The following is a 13,987-nucleotide window of genomic DNA, read 5'->3' as shown; positions in this document are numbered from 1 at the left end:
TCTTAATGCATGGGCACGCTGGGCAATTGTCTAATTTATGTATGTTGTGACTTGCTGAGTGGTTGTGTAGGTAAGGGCCCCAGTGCACTGCTTTGTCTGGGGGCCTATAATGCTGTTAAGACGCCCCTGGCCACGGGGTAAAAGTTTGTGAACCCCTGTTCTAGAGACGTGTCTATTATGGACCTCAAATACTCTGTGCATGTAATTGTAAATGCCTTTATAGTTTATATAGCATTACTCAATTTTTGAATCTTCTTAAAAATGTGTTCTTAATCTGCATTATCTGTGATCTTTCTTTAACATGCAAATTGTTCTGGCTATATTTAATTTATTTTCAGTTCTTACAGGCATTTGCTAATATAGATTAAACAAGCCAAAACTATTTCTAATAGATTCCTGTAACTGGAATTTAGCTCTGAACACTTTACTTCAGACTGATGTGAAATTAAAGTTATAATGCTTCAAGAAAGTGGCAAAATCCATAAAATTTAAGTTAAATTTCATTAAGAAAAACCCTTATGTTGTCATGTATGTGTAATTTTGTTTGTTGTTAAAAAAAATCCATAAATTATATATACCACAATGACAGATATCTTTTTATAAACCTCTTCTTTTACAATGCGTGTTTTTTTTTCAGCTGAATCAACACTTCATTTCTACTTTTATTGTCAGTTTATACCTTGTCATCACTTATATAAACCAGAAGATACATTTAGGTACTAAACTTTTTTTTTTTTTTATTAATAATTCAGTACTTAAAACATTTCCCTTTTTTCACCCTATAGTGGTCTTCTATGATTTTACTCTTAAGATATACCAAATTACTGTTTATTGCTCTGTTCCTTTCTCATATTATAAGCACTCTACTTCCACCTGGTTGTTAGTTCAGTTATCCAGCTGCTTATTTATTTTTTATCGCACTTATCCCAATGATAGACCGTCAGCACTGGGCAAGAGGCCGATAGCTGAAGAGCTGGTCAGTCCATTGCTGAGCACATTACTGTGCACACCCACAACCATTCTCTCTCTTGGCCAGTTATCTAACACACACATATTGGAGGTGTGGCAAACAACTCAGCCATTTAATCAATCAATCAATCTTCAATTGGCATAATATTGCAGTGTTTAATACTCCTGCATCACAGCTCTAGGAAATTGGGTTTGAATACCAACCTGGTCACTGTCTTTGTAGAGTTTTCAGTTTTGCTTCATTTTCTTTGTGGATTTTTTTTCTGGGTGCTCCATTTCTCCTGCCATATTCCAAAGTTTTTTTTTATATATTTTTTTTGTAAATATAAACATACAGGTGAAATGTAGACCTTTGTATCAGATTTGAAAAGATGTTTTATTGAAGCAGTGCAAGTTTAATTGACTAAAATGTGACCAGTTTTCTATAAATTACCCAATGGTCATACATGAGTAAAAGTTAAATTTGACAATGAACGCACTTTTCCATTAGGAAATTTAAAATATCTGAGATTAATTGTTCTTTAAGTATCAAAACAACAAGTAAATTTAGGATTTCTTTCTGTTTTATATATAGTGGAAAAAAGCAATAACAAAGGTACATGCAGCTTGAAGCAGTAACATCCAGCATGAGCAGACATTTTAATCACTATATCCTAACTCAGTTGGGAGGAAGCTAAAACCCTTCTTAAAGTGAATTTTCATAACATGAAAAACTAATTATAATTAAGTTAAAAAGAAAATTTTTTGAATAACACCCAGCGCTACAGGGAAATTTCAGTAATTAGTTTAATAATAACATTAACATTTAAAACAAACCCTAACAAGACAATTCTCCTTTATTAAATAAAGCTCTTTACCTAGATTTTATCATATCTAGTTTTACATCCATCCATCCATCCATTGTCTCCCACTTATCCGAGGTCGGGTTGCGGGGGCAGCAGCTTGAGCAGCGATGCCCAGACTTCCCTCTCCCCGGCCACTTCTTCTAGCTCTTCCGGGAGAATCCCAAGGCGTTCCCAGGCCAGTCGAGAGACATAGTCCCTCCAACGTGTCCTGGGTCTTTCCCGGGGCCTCCTCCCGGTTAGACGTGCCTGGAACACCTCACCATGGAGCCGTCCAGGAGGCATCCTGATCAGATGCCCGCGCCACCTCATCTGACTCCTCTCGATGCGGAGGAGCAGCGGCTCTACTCTGAGCCCCTCCCGGATGACTGAGCTTCTCACCCTATCTTTAAGGGAAAGCCCAGACACCCTGCGGAGGAAACTCATTTCAGCCGCTTGTATTCGCGATCTCGTTCTTTCGGTCACTACCCATAGCTCATGACCATAGGTGAGGGTAGGAACATAGATCGACTGGTAAATTGAGAGCTTCGCCTTGCGGCTCAGCTCATTTTGCACCACGACAGACCGATGCAACGCCCGCATTACTGCGGATGCCGCACCGATCCGCCTGTCGATCTCACGCTCCATTCTTCCCTCACTCGTGAACAAGACCCCGAGATACTTGAACTCCTCCACTTGGGGCAGGATCTCGCTACCAACCCTGAGAGGGCACTCCACCCTTTTCCGGCTGAGGACCATGGTCTCGGATTTGGAGGTGCTGATTCTCATCCCAGCCACTTCACACTCGGCTGCGAACCGATCCAGAGAGAGCTGAAGATCACGGCCTGATGAAGCAAACAGGACAAAATCATCTGCAAAAAGCAGTGACCCAATCCTGAGCCCACCAAACCGGACCCCCTCAACGCCCTGGCTGCGCCTAGAAATTCTGTCCATAAAAGTTATGAACAGAATCGGTGATAAAGGGCAGCCCTGGTGGAGTCCAACTCTCACTGGAAACGGGTTCGACTTACTGCCGGCAATGCGGACCAGGCTCTGGCAACGATCGTACAGGGACCGAACAGCCCTTATCAAGGGGGCCGGTACCCCATACTCTCGGAGTACCCCCCACAGGATTCCCCGAGGGACACGGTTGAATGCCTTTTCCAAGTCCACAAAACACATTTAGACTGGTTGGGCAAACTCCCATGCACCCTCCAGGACCCTGCTAAGGGTATAGAGCTGGTCCACTGTTCCGCGACCAGGACGAAAACCACACTGTTCCTCCTGAATCCGAGGCTCGACTATCCGACGGACCCTCCTCTCCAGGACCACTGAATAGACTTTTCCAGGGAGGCTGAGGAGTGTGATCCCTCTGTAGTTGGAACACACCCTCCGATCCCCCTTCTTAAAGAGGGGGACCACCACCCCGGTCTGCCAATCCAGAGGCACTGTCCCTGATGTCCATGTGATGTTGCAGAAGCGTGTCAACCAAGACAGTCCTACAACATCCAGAGCCTTGAGGAACTCCGGGCGTATCTCATCCACCCCCGGGGCCCTGCCACCAAGGAGTTTTTTGACCACCTCGGTGACCTCAGTCCCAGAGATGGGGGAGCCCACCTCTGAGTCCCCAGGCTCTGCTTCCTCATTGGAAGGCATGTTAATGGGATTGAGGAGGTCTTCGAAGTACTCCCCCCACCGACCCACAACGTCCTGAGTCGAGGTCAGCAGCGCACCATCCCCACCATATACAGTGTTGACACTGCACTGCTTCCCCTTCCTGAGACGCCGGATGGTGGACCAGAATCTCCTCGAAGCTGTCCGAAAGTCATTCTCCATGGCCTCCCGAAACTCCTCCCACGCCCGAGTTTTTGCCTCAGCAACCACCAAAGCTGCATTCCGCTTGGCCTGCCGGTACCTATCAGCTGCCTCCAGGGTCCCACAGGACAAAAGGGACCGGTAGGACTCCTTCTTCAGCTTGACGGCATCCTTCACCGCCGGTGTCCACCAACGGGTTCGGGGATTGCCGCCACGACAGGCACCGACCACCTTACGGCCACAGCTCCGGTCAGCCGCCTCAACAATAGAGGCACGGAACATGGCCCATTCAGACTCAATGTCTCCCACCTCCCTCGGGATGTGGTCGAAGTTCTGCCGGAGGTGGGAGTTGAAGCTACTTCTGACAGGGGGCTCTGCCAGACGTTCCCAGCAGACCCTCACAACACGTTTGGGCCTACCACGCCTGACCGGCATCCTCCCCCACCATCGAAGCCAACTCACCACCAGGTGGTGATCAGTTGACAGCTCCGCCCCTCTCTTCACCCGAGTGTCCAAGACATGTGGCCGCAAGTCCGACGACACGACCACAAAGTCGATCATCGAACTGAGGCCTAGGGTGTCCTGGTGCCAAGTGCACATATGAACACCCCTATGCTTGAACATGGTGTTCGTTATGGACAATAACAAAACACCGCTCGGGTTCAGATCGGGGGGGCCATTCCTCCCAATCACGCCCTTCCAGGTCTCACTGTCATTGCCCACGTGAGCATTGAAGTCTCCCAGCAGAACGAGGGAGTCCCCAGAAGGTATGCCCTCTAGCACCCCCTCCAGGGACTCCAAAAAGGGTGGGTACTCCGAACTGCTGTTCGGTGCATACGCACAAACAACAGTTAGGACCTGTCCCCCCACCTGAAGGCGAAGGGAGGCTACCCTCTCGTCCACCGGGGTAAACCCCAATGTACAGGCTCCAAGTCGGGGGGCAATAAGTATACCCACACCCGCTCGGCGCCTCTCACCGGGGGCAACTCCAGAGTGGTACAGAGTCCAGCCCCTCTCAAGGAGATTGGTTCCAGAGTCCAAGCTGTGTGTCGAGGTGAGTCCGACTATATCTAGCCGGAACCTATCAACTTCGCGCACTAGCTCAGGCTCCTTCCCCTTCAGAGAGGTGATATTCCACGTCCCAAGAGCCAGCTTCTAGTTTTACATTCAAAGGAATTAAATTTTTGTTTTTTTTGGGCTTTTTAAACTAGTTCATGGAATGTTTGGGATCCATAATGCACAGGATATTGCAAGAAGACACGTGAGCAACACTTGTGACAAGACAAGTGACACATAGCACATGAACACATAAGTACACCTCACTGCAGTCTGTTGATCTACCCTCCTCTGTCCTATTTTTCAGGTTGCCCCAATAATTATATATTTACAGAGCTGCAGTGGCATGATGTCAGTGCAGATTTAGGACACAATGTCAGTTCAGTGTGAGGATGGTAGTTTAAATGACTGCTGCAATTACAGCGTAGCTAATAACTAAGACAGGAGATTGCACATCATCAACATGCAACCCGGCCTTGAACATCTAACACAATCCTAGTCAACAGGCAGCCATAAGGGGAGTTTCTGAATGCTGCACATGACAATAATTACCCAATAAAGCTATAAATCAATAGCATGCAGGTTAAGATGATGCAGTAAGTAACTTAAATTGGCCTTATAAGAGTTAGTATGAATATAAACAAGATTTTCCAGCAATGCACTGATACCTTGGCCATTGCTGCTTCTGTAATGTTTTGCATGAGGCACTTTAAATCCTCTGTGTCAGTTGCATTATTGACACTGATATTAGGATACTTTTGAGGTGACATTCAATGTAACCTGCACATCTTCGAGACAGAGAAAGAAAGTCCAATTCCAATTTCAAAATAAGGTAATTATTTTAGACGGAAAGAATTTTGAAGTAAGGATGACAGAATTTTCAAGGTAAAGAAAAGAAACATTTTAAGATACTAAACTTAAAAAACTTCATGGACAATCATTGACAAAGAGTTCCAAAAAGGTGAGTATTGAAAACCATAATGACCGTTTTTCCGTGAGTAGTTCTGTAATGCTTGAAAAATTGAAAAAGCTGGCTTTAGGTGAAATTAGTAGAATGCAAACAAGGTCTAGAAGAATATTTTAACTGAACAGATGCTAATATTACTGGGACATCTAACATATTTGAAACATCACATCAGGAGTCACATTATTTTCTCCTGGTGATTTTTACACTGTGTGAGACCTCATCAACTTTTTTCAGAATCCATAAGTAAATTGTTAAATCGTTGCAGTCCACAATATGACTTTAAAACCCCATATATACAGTACATTTGGGGATGGTGGTTCATAAGAGATCATTGCTAGCTTGGTCCCTTCTTGTGTGGAGTTTGTAATGTTCCTTTGTGTATATGTTATGAATTTTGAAGTTTTAAGCTTGCTTGAATTTAGTGTTGCACTATTTTTGTGTTTTTTGTGCTTTTTCTATTTGTAACAAATTATTACCATTATTTGAATTTGTCTTCATTTTGTTTATTGCAGGCGCTCCTATTTTGTATGTTCCTGTTGTTGTTAGCATGTAGCAGTATTAACTACCAGTGCAATGTTGATAAGCTAAGTTGACTGTCTATGGTTTTGGATTTTTGAGGAAACCTATTTTTCAGTGTAAGTTCTTAAAGAATTACTAATATTGTAATTCTGAATGGAATTCTCATGGATTATGGATTACCTGACCAGTAGCAGTTTGTGAGGTTCAGGGACTGTGTGTCAGAAATGGTGGTGTGTAATTCTGAGGCATCTCAGGGAACTGACACTCTTCCTATTTTCACTCTACACACTGGACTTCCAGTATAATATTAGCACTTGCCATATACAGAAACTCTCAGATGATTCTACCATCATAGGCTGCAATAATAATGGAGATGAGCTGGAGTACAGAAATTTGTGGAGGACTTTGTTGTAGTGTTGCAGTGCAGGGAGAATAACCTACAACTCAACATCAGCAAGTCAAAAGAATTGGTGGTGGAATTTGAGTGTTCCAAAGAACCTCTGAGAAAGTTCACCATTTAAGCAGAGTACATGGAAGTGGTGCAGAAATACAAGTAACCAATAGTGGCACTGTACAACGGTGCTGTACAAGAAGAGCCAGAGCAGACTGAGGAGACTCGCATCTTTTGATTTATGCAACAAGCTGCTGTAAACGTTTTACCAGTTTGTAGCAGCCAGAAACTTATTAGAAAAGCCTGTTCCATTGTAGCATTGTCACATAAAAATGTTTTTTTTTCTCTTCTCTCTATATAAAATCCCGTTGTCATTTAAAAATACAGAAGATAAGATAGGCGGGTTGGACAGAGAAGACCTTTTGGGAGGTATAGGGCTGTCATTGCGATTTCCGGGAGTGCCATGGAAATGGACGCACTATTTAAATAGTGGCACGAAAAGGCAGGAAGAAAAGACAGCCCGAGTTTTTATGGCGAAGGAGGAAAGGACTTGACCCATCTGAGTCCATTGCAGTCTGGGATGGCCACCTCGAAGATTCCGGATACGCTGAGGTTACCTGGAAAGGGATCGAAAGCAAAAGTGAGCTGTAAATCTTTTATTCTGGGATTGGCATATCAAAGGAACTGAACTATGGGGGAATAGGAAAACGGACAAAAGACTAAATCGAAAGGACGGAGGGGATAATTCTTGGATATATAATTTTATGCTTTGTATTCATTGTATATATTAGAAGTGGGGGTGTTGTAAAAATGTATTAATTATAGTTTTTTTGTTGTTGCACTTTTTCTCTGTGTGGTTTAGTTAATATCACTTTTATTATTATAAATCATCTTTCGGCTCTGTGGGAAGGAGTTGAAGGCAGTCTGAGGTTGACCTGCAATCATCAGGATAATTTTTCAGTGTAAGCTTAGTGAAGTGTAATGAAAAAAATCGTTACAGAGTGGTGCCCTCTCTGAGGATTAGCAGTCATAGCCTTTTCTGTTTTACCCCTGTTACTTGTTACATCATTAGCAATGTCCTTAGTGCTAATAGGGCAGGCAAGCGCGGAGCCGATTTCCTGAGTGAAGAAATGCTAGGGGACGGCCGCCACGTTACAGTTAGGACACCTTCAGCACAACAAGAGCAGCAGAGCTTGTTGAGATCTATGTATCTCGAAGACCCTCAAGGACAGGAGGAAATGGATAGTGATGGGTCTCTGCCGTTGTTAAATGATAAATGGCCGTCTAGAGGAGCCTGATCAGCAACTAACATCTGTGGTTGAGAGCACTCTATCCCGCGAGTACGCTATAAGAACCCATGTAACGTAAATGCACGAACAAATGAAGGAATATATGGAAGACCTGAGAACAGAACTAGAACGAGATATTGTGCAGTGTTTGGAAAGATGAGATCAGCTGTGGAAGGAGCACCTCCGTAGGGAAATATGAAACAGTTTTCGATCATTTAGTACTGTTCAAGCGCATTCGACTCAGCGGGAGGGGTCTCGTCTTTTTTCTACTTTCGTGCCCCCCTCCACTCCAGTTATTCGAGTGGAGTTTCCTAAGCTTGGCAAATCGTATACTACAGAGGACATCACCAATTTTATTGAACAAGCCGAAGCATTTTTGTCTGTAACTCCCCTGGGTAAAGAGGAACTGTTGGGGGTGATTAACGCAGCGTTAAAGGGGCCCGCGAAGAACTGGTGGCAGGCTAGTAAACAGACGATCAGCGATTGGGGCAGCTTTAAAACAGCATTCCTTGAAGCATTTTTGCCGGAGGATTACCAGAGAGAACTGGAGAATAAACTCCTATCCATGGTGCAACTGCCCAATCAATCAATCTGGGACTTCGCTTATGACTATCGGGCGCTGTGCTTGAAGTGGCGACCGGAGATGCAGGAGGAAGAGATAGTGCGATGTTTGCTGAATGCATGCAATCCCCTCCTGGCAGGGGGGTTGAGAGGGGTGGTGACTACGGTGGACGGGCTGGTAAAGGTAGGCTCGTTAGTGGAGCGGGACTGGGCTTCATCTAAGGATTACTGGAACAAGGTACATTCTAGTAAAAAAGAGCCTCCACCGTCCAAATCTGCTAAAATAAGAAGCTACCAGGCAGATGTGGGACTCACTGTTTTCTCCTCTTTAACACCCCTATTAGTGATCCCTATACAGATAATGGGTTGGATACTAGATGCTCTGGTGGATATGGGAAGCCAATATACCTTGATACAGAAGAGCTGGTAGAACAAATTGACCCAACCCCAGGAAAGGCTGCAGCCAGCCTCGGCAGTCAATTTTATTTTGGCGGATGGAACCAAAAACCAGGCCCTAGGTAAAGTTCAGTGGGATCTCCAGTTACATTCATCAACCTGGAGGACAGAGATCTATGTAATGGAAGATGTGTACCTGAGCATCCCAATCCTTTTGGGGCTGGATTCATCCATGGCTATCCATATGGTTGCATATTTTCAGCCTTGGAGATATGTGGTGTTCGGGGGTGGAGAGCTTTCCTTTTTATCGAAGGCCCGTCAAGAGCTTCAAGGGTTTACTTGGGTTTCTATGCAGTGGAAATTAAGGACCCCAAGGGCACTGAGGCAGCAAGCACCCTTTGCTGGGTCAATGGCCAAAGGTATGGACGGAAAGCCTGGGACAGACCTCTGTCATGTTTCACGACATCCACACTATAGATGAGGTGCCAGTCAGACACTGCACATACCGGGTTTCTCCTCAGAAGAGGAAAATTATAAAGGAGCACGTCGACAAGATGCTTGTAGACGGAATTATTGAGCCTTCAGTATCATCTTGGGCCGCTCCGGTGGTCTTAGTAAAAAAACCTGATGGGTCTTTCCGGTTTTGTGTGGACTTCAGAGGCCTGAATGCGAAAACTTGCCTTGATGCTTATCCCATGCCTCAGGTACATGATACAGTATATTGGAATCATAGCATGGGGTTACCATTTTCAGCACGTTGGATATGCATAGTGGATATTGGCAGGTACGAATGGGAGAAGACAGCAAGCACAAAACAGCAGTTACGATCCCTGAGGGTTTGTTCCAGTTCCGGGTCATGCCCTTTGGCCTGAAAAATGCCAGGGCCACTTTCCAGCGTCTTATGGACCATGTACTGAGAGGATTAATAGGAAAACTCTGTTTTGTTTACATTGGTGACATTATTGTTTACTCCCCCTCTCTAGAAGAGCACCTGCTGGACTTGAACACTGTTTTGAGGCTCCAACAGGCACAGCTTACTCTAAATGTAAATAGATGTCATCTTGCACAACCTCACCTCCATTTTTTGGGCCACATAGTGTCAGCAAAAGGAGTTGAAGTAGACCCAGAAAACACCAGTGCTAACCACCCTACGCCGGTGGATCTCAAGAGTTTGCAGCGGTTCCTAGGATTGGTAGGGTGGTACCAAAAGTTCATTCCACACCTTGCTGACCTAGTGGCCCCCCTTCACCATCTAAAGAAAAAGGATGTGCCCTGGAAATGGACCACTGAATGCCAAGAGGTGGTTGATCAACTTAAGGCGGCTCTTTAATCTCCAACCATCCTAGCTCAATCAGATCCCACGCTGCCTTTCCAAGTCCAGACTGATGCCAGCAACCATGGGCTTGGTGCTGTTTTATCTCAGAAGAAGGATGGACTGGAGAGGATGATCGCTTTTGCGTCACGAAGTCTGTGTGGTGATGAAGTAAATTATTCTACCTCTGAGAAAGAGTGTTTGGCGGTGGTATGGGCGGTGGAGAAATGGCGTCATTTTTCGGAGGGAATTGAGTTTGAGGTCATTACCGATCACAATGCCCTGACCTGGATATTCAATCAGCCCAAAACGTCCTCCCGGTTGACAAGATGGGTTCTACGTCTCCAGGGTTTCACCTTCAAGGTGTTTTACAGGAAAGGATATGGCAACGTGGTTCCCAATGCATTGTCACGGATTCCAGAGTCAATGGGTATGATATGTCTTGCCACGGCCCAAAGTCAGGAGACGCATTTGCCCCTGAGCTTACCAGACTTGGCTAAAGCACAACAGATGTGTCAGATGTGCCAACAATATCGGAAGGACTCTAGCAAAAAAGTGTTGGGTCGCATTTATTTTGAGGAATTACAAGGTATATTATATCGAGCTGTGCCGGCAAGATTTGGGGGAAATAAACTACAACTTGTGGTCACTCAAGACTATGTCCCTGTGTTCCTCCAATACTATTGTAACAGCCCTTTTGGCAGACATCTGGGTATATTGAAAACCCTGTTAAAAGTGTTGGAAGTGGCATGGTGGCCTTCTGTGCGGAAGGACATATGGGACCATGTGAAAAGATGTCAGACATGTCAGTGCTCTTGGAGCACTTTTAACCACAGGCTTATTCCTCCGCAATGTGCTAAGCACCTCTGGGGGTCTTTTCTGCCCACTGCTATTAGGTAATTAAATGCTTCCTCCTGATGTCCCAGACTAAATATTTATACTCTTTAAGCTTGTGCTATGTCTTCACAATATACATTTATTATCTATTTATCTATCTATCTATTGATTGATTGCATTATTTGTCCTGCGAGTCTGTATCTTTGTTTTTTGTGTTTCTGCAGCTGTATGCAGCCAAATTTCCACTTGGGCTTATTAAAGTTTATCTAATCTAATCTAACCAATTGTAAATGCATCACAGAGTTTACCAGGTGTTTATTAAATAAACTCATTAATGACAGATTTCATGTGATTAATTTTCCCCTGTATATGTTTTAAACTACAAGTTAAGTGCTAATCTGCTATGTTTCAGGATCTAAAGGTGCTTGGACATGTTTTTTGTCTGTTTATTTAATTATTTTGCATTTTGGATTAGCCTTATATTTACCTCCTAGGTGTTAATCCCATGCATGACTTAAGTTTGGAATTCTATTTAAATATGGCTATTCCAAAGTCAGACTCGTGGTGACATTTAATGATCCACTTTACATCGTTAGTCCCAAATAACTCTAGGGGTATTATTCTGCTACAAACTAGTGGATGAAATAACATCATGCTTCAATAAAAGCATGAATATTTCGATGCGATTTGCCACTATAAGGCAGCATCTCAATATTCACGAGTGAGGGGTAGCCTTCAACTAAAACACAAGGGTGTATAAACAGGAAACTGTAAAGCTTGTTTTAGAATAAACTGAAACAGAACCATTAGTTGAATCAAGCGATAGTGATGACAGTGTGAACAGGTCATCAGACATTGACATGGATAGTGAAACTGATGCATTGTGTGGACAAATTGCCGTGACATGTCCGGTGAATTCAGTTTGCTGAAGGTTCATTGTGGTGCAAGTACATGCAAAAAGGCAAAATGATTGTGATCAAGTGGAAAGAAGGAAGATGTTAGTCCCCTAAGCAATATTCATAATGCAGCAACTGTGGTTCATGTGAAAGGAAATGTTGAAGTTTATAAGCCTTTTGTTGTATTAGCCTACAATAACACACTGTGGGGAAGGGGGGCAATGATCATGAGGATCAGGCACTGACGTCCTATCCTCTCATGCTGAAGCATCAGAAAAAATATTATAAGAAAAGTGTGGAAAGAAACATGCTTCTGCTGCACTGATTGTGACATCAGGCTATGCGTTGATGCCTCTTTCAAAACCTGTCACATGAAGGACGTGTACTAAATATGCATCAGTCCAGCACACAAGACATACGTACCTTACCTGCTGTATTTGTGTTGATGTTTTGGTATTTAAATTTTTCTGATACATGTAATAACATCTGTGATTGTTGAAAAAAATTCAGTGTTTTTGACTTGTTTTTCTAGGGTAAATAATGATAAGATCATAATGTTAACAGTATTTTGCTATGACATGGGCATTCTTATGTACGGATAAGGGACATTGCAAATACCATTATATTTTAAACTTGTACTAAAGAAAGTATAGTCTTCAGAACATTTCAACCTCTAGACGAAAACTGCCTATCAGAGTAATCAATTAGTTTAAAAAAAAATTAAGGATAGTCCTCATTAGTTTGGGAGCTGAAAGAGGTTGACATAGCCTTTACTTCAATGGCACATTTGCTATTGCCAGTAGAGTTTAAGAGAAGTGTTTACAGAAACAAAAAATAAGAAAAACTTTGCTGCTTGTAGAAAGGAGAATAAAGGGGTACTTTGGTGTGTTTGATGGGCAAGTAGCAAGGAGTGATTGCAAAAAAAAAAAAAAAAAAAAAAAAAAAAAAAGATCAACTGAAACCCATATAGTGTTTAGAAAAATGATCAAAAGGCAAATATAGGGTCTGAGAAAAGAAACAATAAAACATCCTGACATCCATAGGGGCCCAAAGAGTGAGGCGCCTAGATTAGATTAGATTAGAGAGGTGAAATTGTGTTGGTTTGGACATGTACAGAGGAGAGATGCTGAGTATATTGGGAGAAGGATGTTAAAGATAGAGCTGACAGGCAAGAGGAAAAGAGGAAGGCCTAAAAGGAGGTTTATGCAGGTAAACAAGATGCAGAGGACAGAAAGATATGGAAAAAGATGATCCGCTGTGGTAACCCCTAATGGTAGCAGCCGAAAGAAGAAGAAGAAGAAGATTAGATTTGATTAGATACAACTAATAGATTATTATCATTGTAGAGGTGCAACGAAATGCAATTTAGCATCTAACCAGAAAATGCAAATAGCAGCCTAAGGTACAATAGACAGTGGGTGCAAATAGTACATTAAAGTGCAATAAACAGATATGAAATAAATGTGTATATGATTATATGAAATATGTATAAGAATAGAAATAAATATGTATATGATATTTAAATTTACAGGTTGTAGTATACAAAAGAAAGAGTTTATAGATGTGAATACTTATCAGTAGTACAGATATATGAAATATTTTTATATGCAGAATAGATATATGTAAACAAGTGAAAATAAACATAAAGTACAGTTTGGATTCTATATGTATATAATTCACTAAATCCATGGAAAGCAAGGCGCACGCAAGACCAAGCCCCGCCCACCAACAATTCACTAAGCAGCCGACCATGGCACACGCACTACAGGGCCAACAATACACGCGAGAGCGAAAGCATTTGCCAAGAATGTTTTCATTAATCAAGAACGAAAGTCGGAGGTTCGAAGAAGATCACATACCGTCGTAGTTCCGATCATAAACGATGCCGACTGGCGATTCAGCGGCGTTATTCCCATGACCCACCGGGCAGCCATTACTCCCACTGTCATGCCTCTGCATAAAGTCAAACTTAAAATTGGATCAGTCGTCATGCTTCTCAGAAACCTCATGCCAGCAAGAAGTCTCTGTAAAGGCACTAGACTAACTGTTCTCAGCATTCACCACAATGTACTAGAGTGTAAAACAATCGCAGCTGCTACCTCACAAACTGTCCTTATTCCCCAGATTTCCCTGACCCCATCAGATTCAAATTTGCCTT

At 43.1% G+C, this 13,987-nt stretch overlaps 1 protein-coding gene across 1 annotated transcript in view; it reads left to right on the top strand.

The window, feature by feature from the left end:
• LOC114655924 (contactin-associated protein-like 5) overlaps positions 1 to 13,987 on the top strand; it is a 557,429-nt gene that overhangs the window by 113,955 nt on the left and 429,487 nt on the right. The window lies entirely within an intron of this gene.

Source organism: Erpetoichthys calabaricus, chromosome 8, assembly GCF_900747795.2.
Source record: "Erpetoichthys calabaricus chromosome 8, fErpCal1.3, whole genome shotgun sequence".
NCBI lineage: Eukaryota > Metazoa > Chordata > Cladistia > Polypteriformes > Polypteridae > Erpetoichthys > Erpetoichthys calabaricus.
This window is presented reverse-complemented; position numbering and strand designations above follow the sequence as displayed.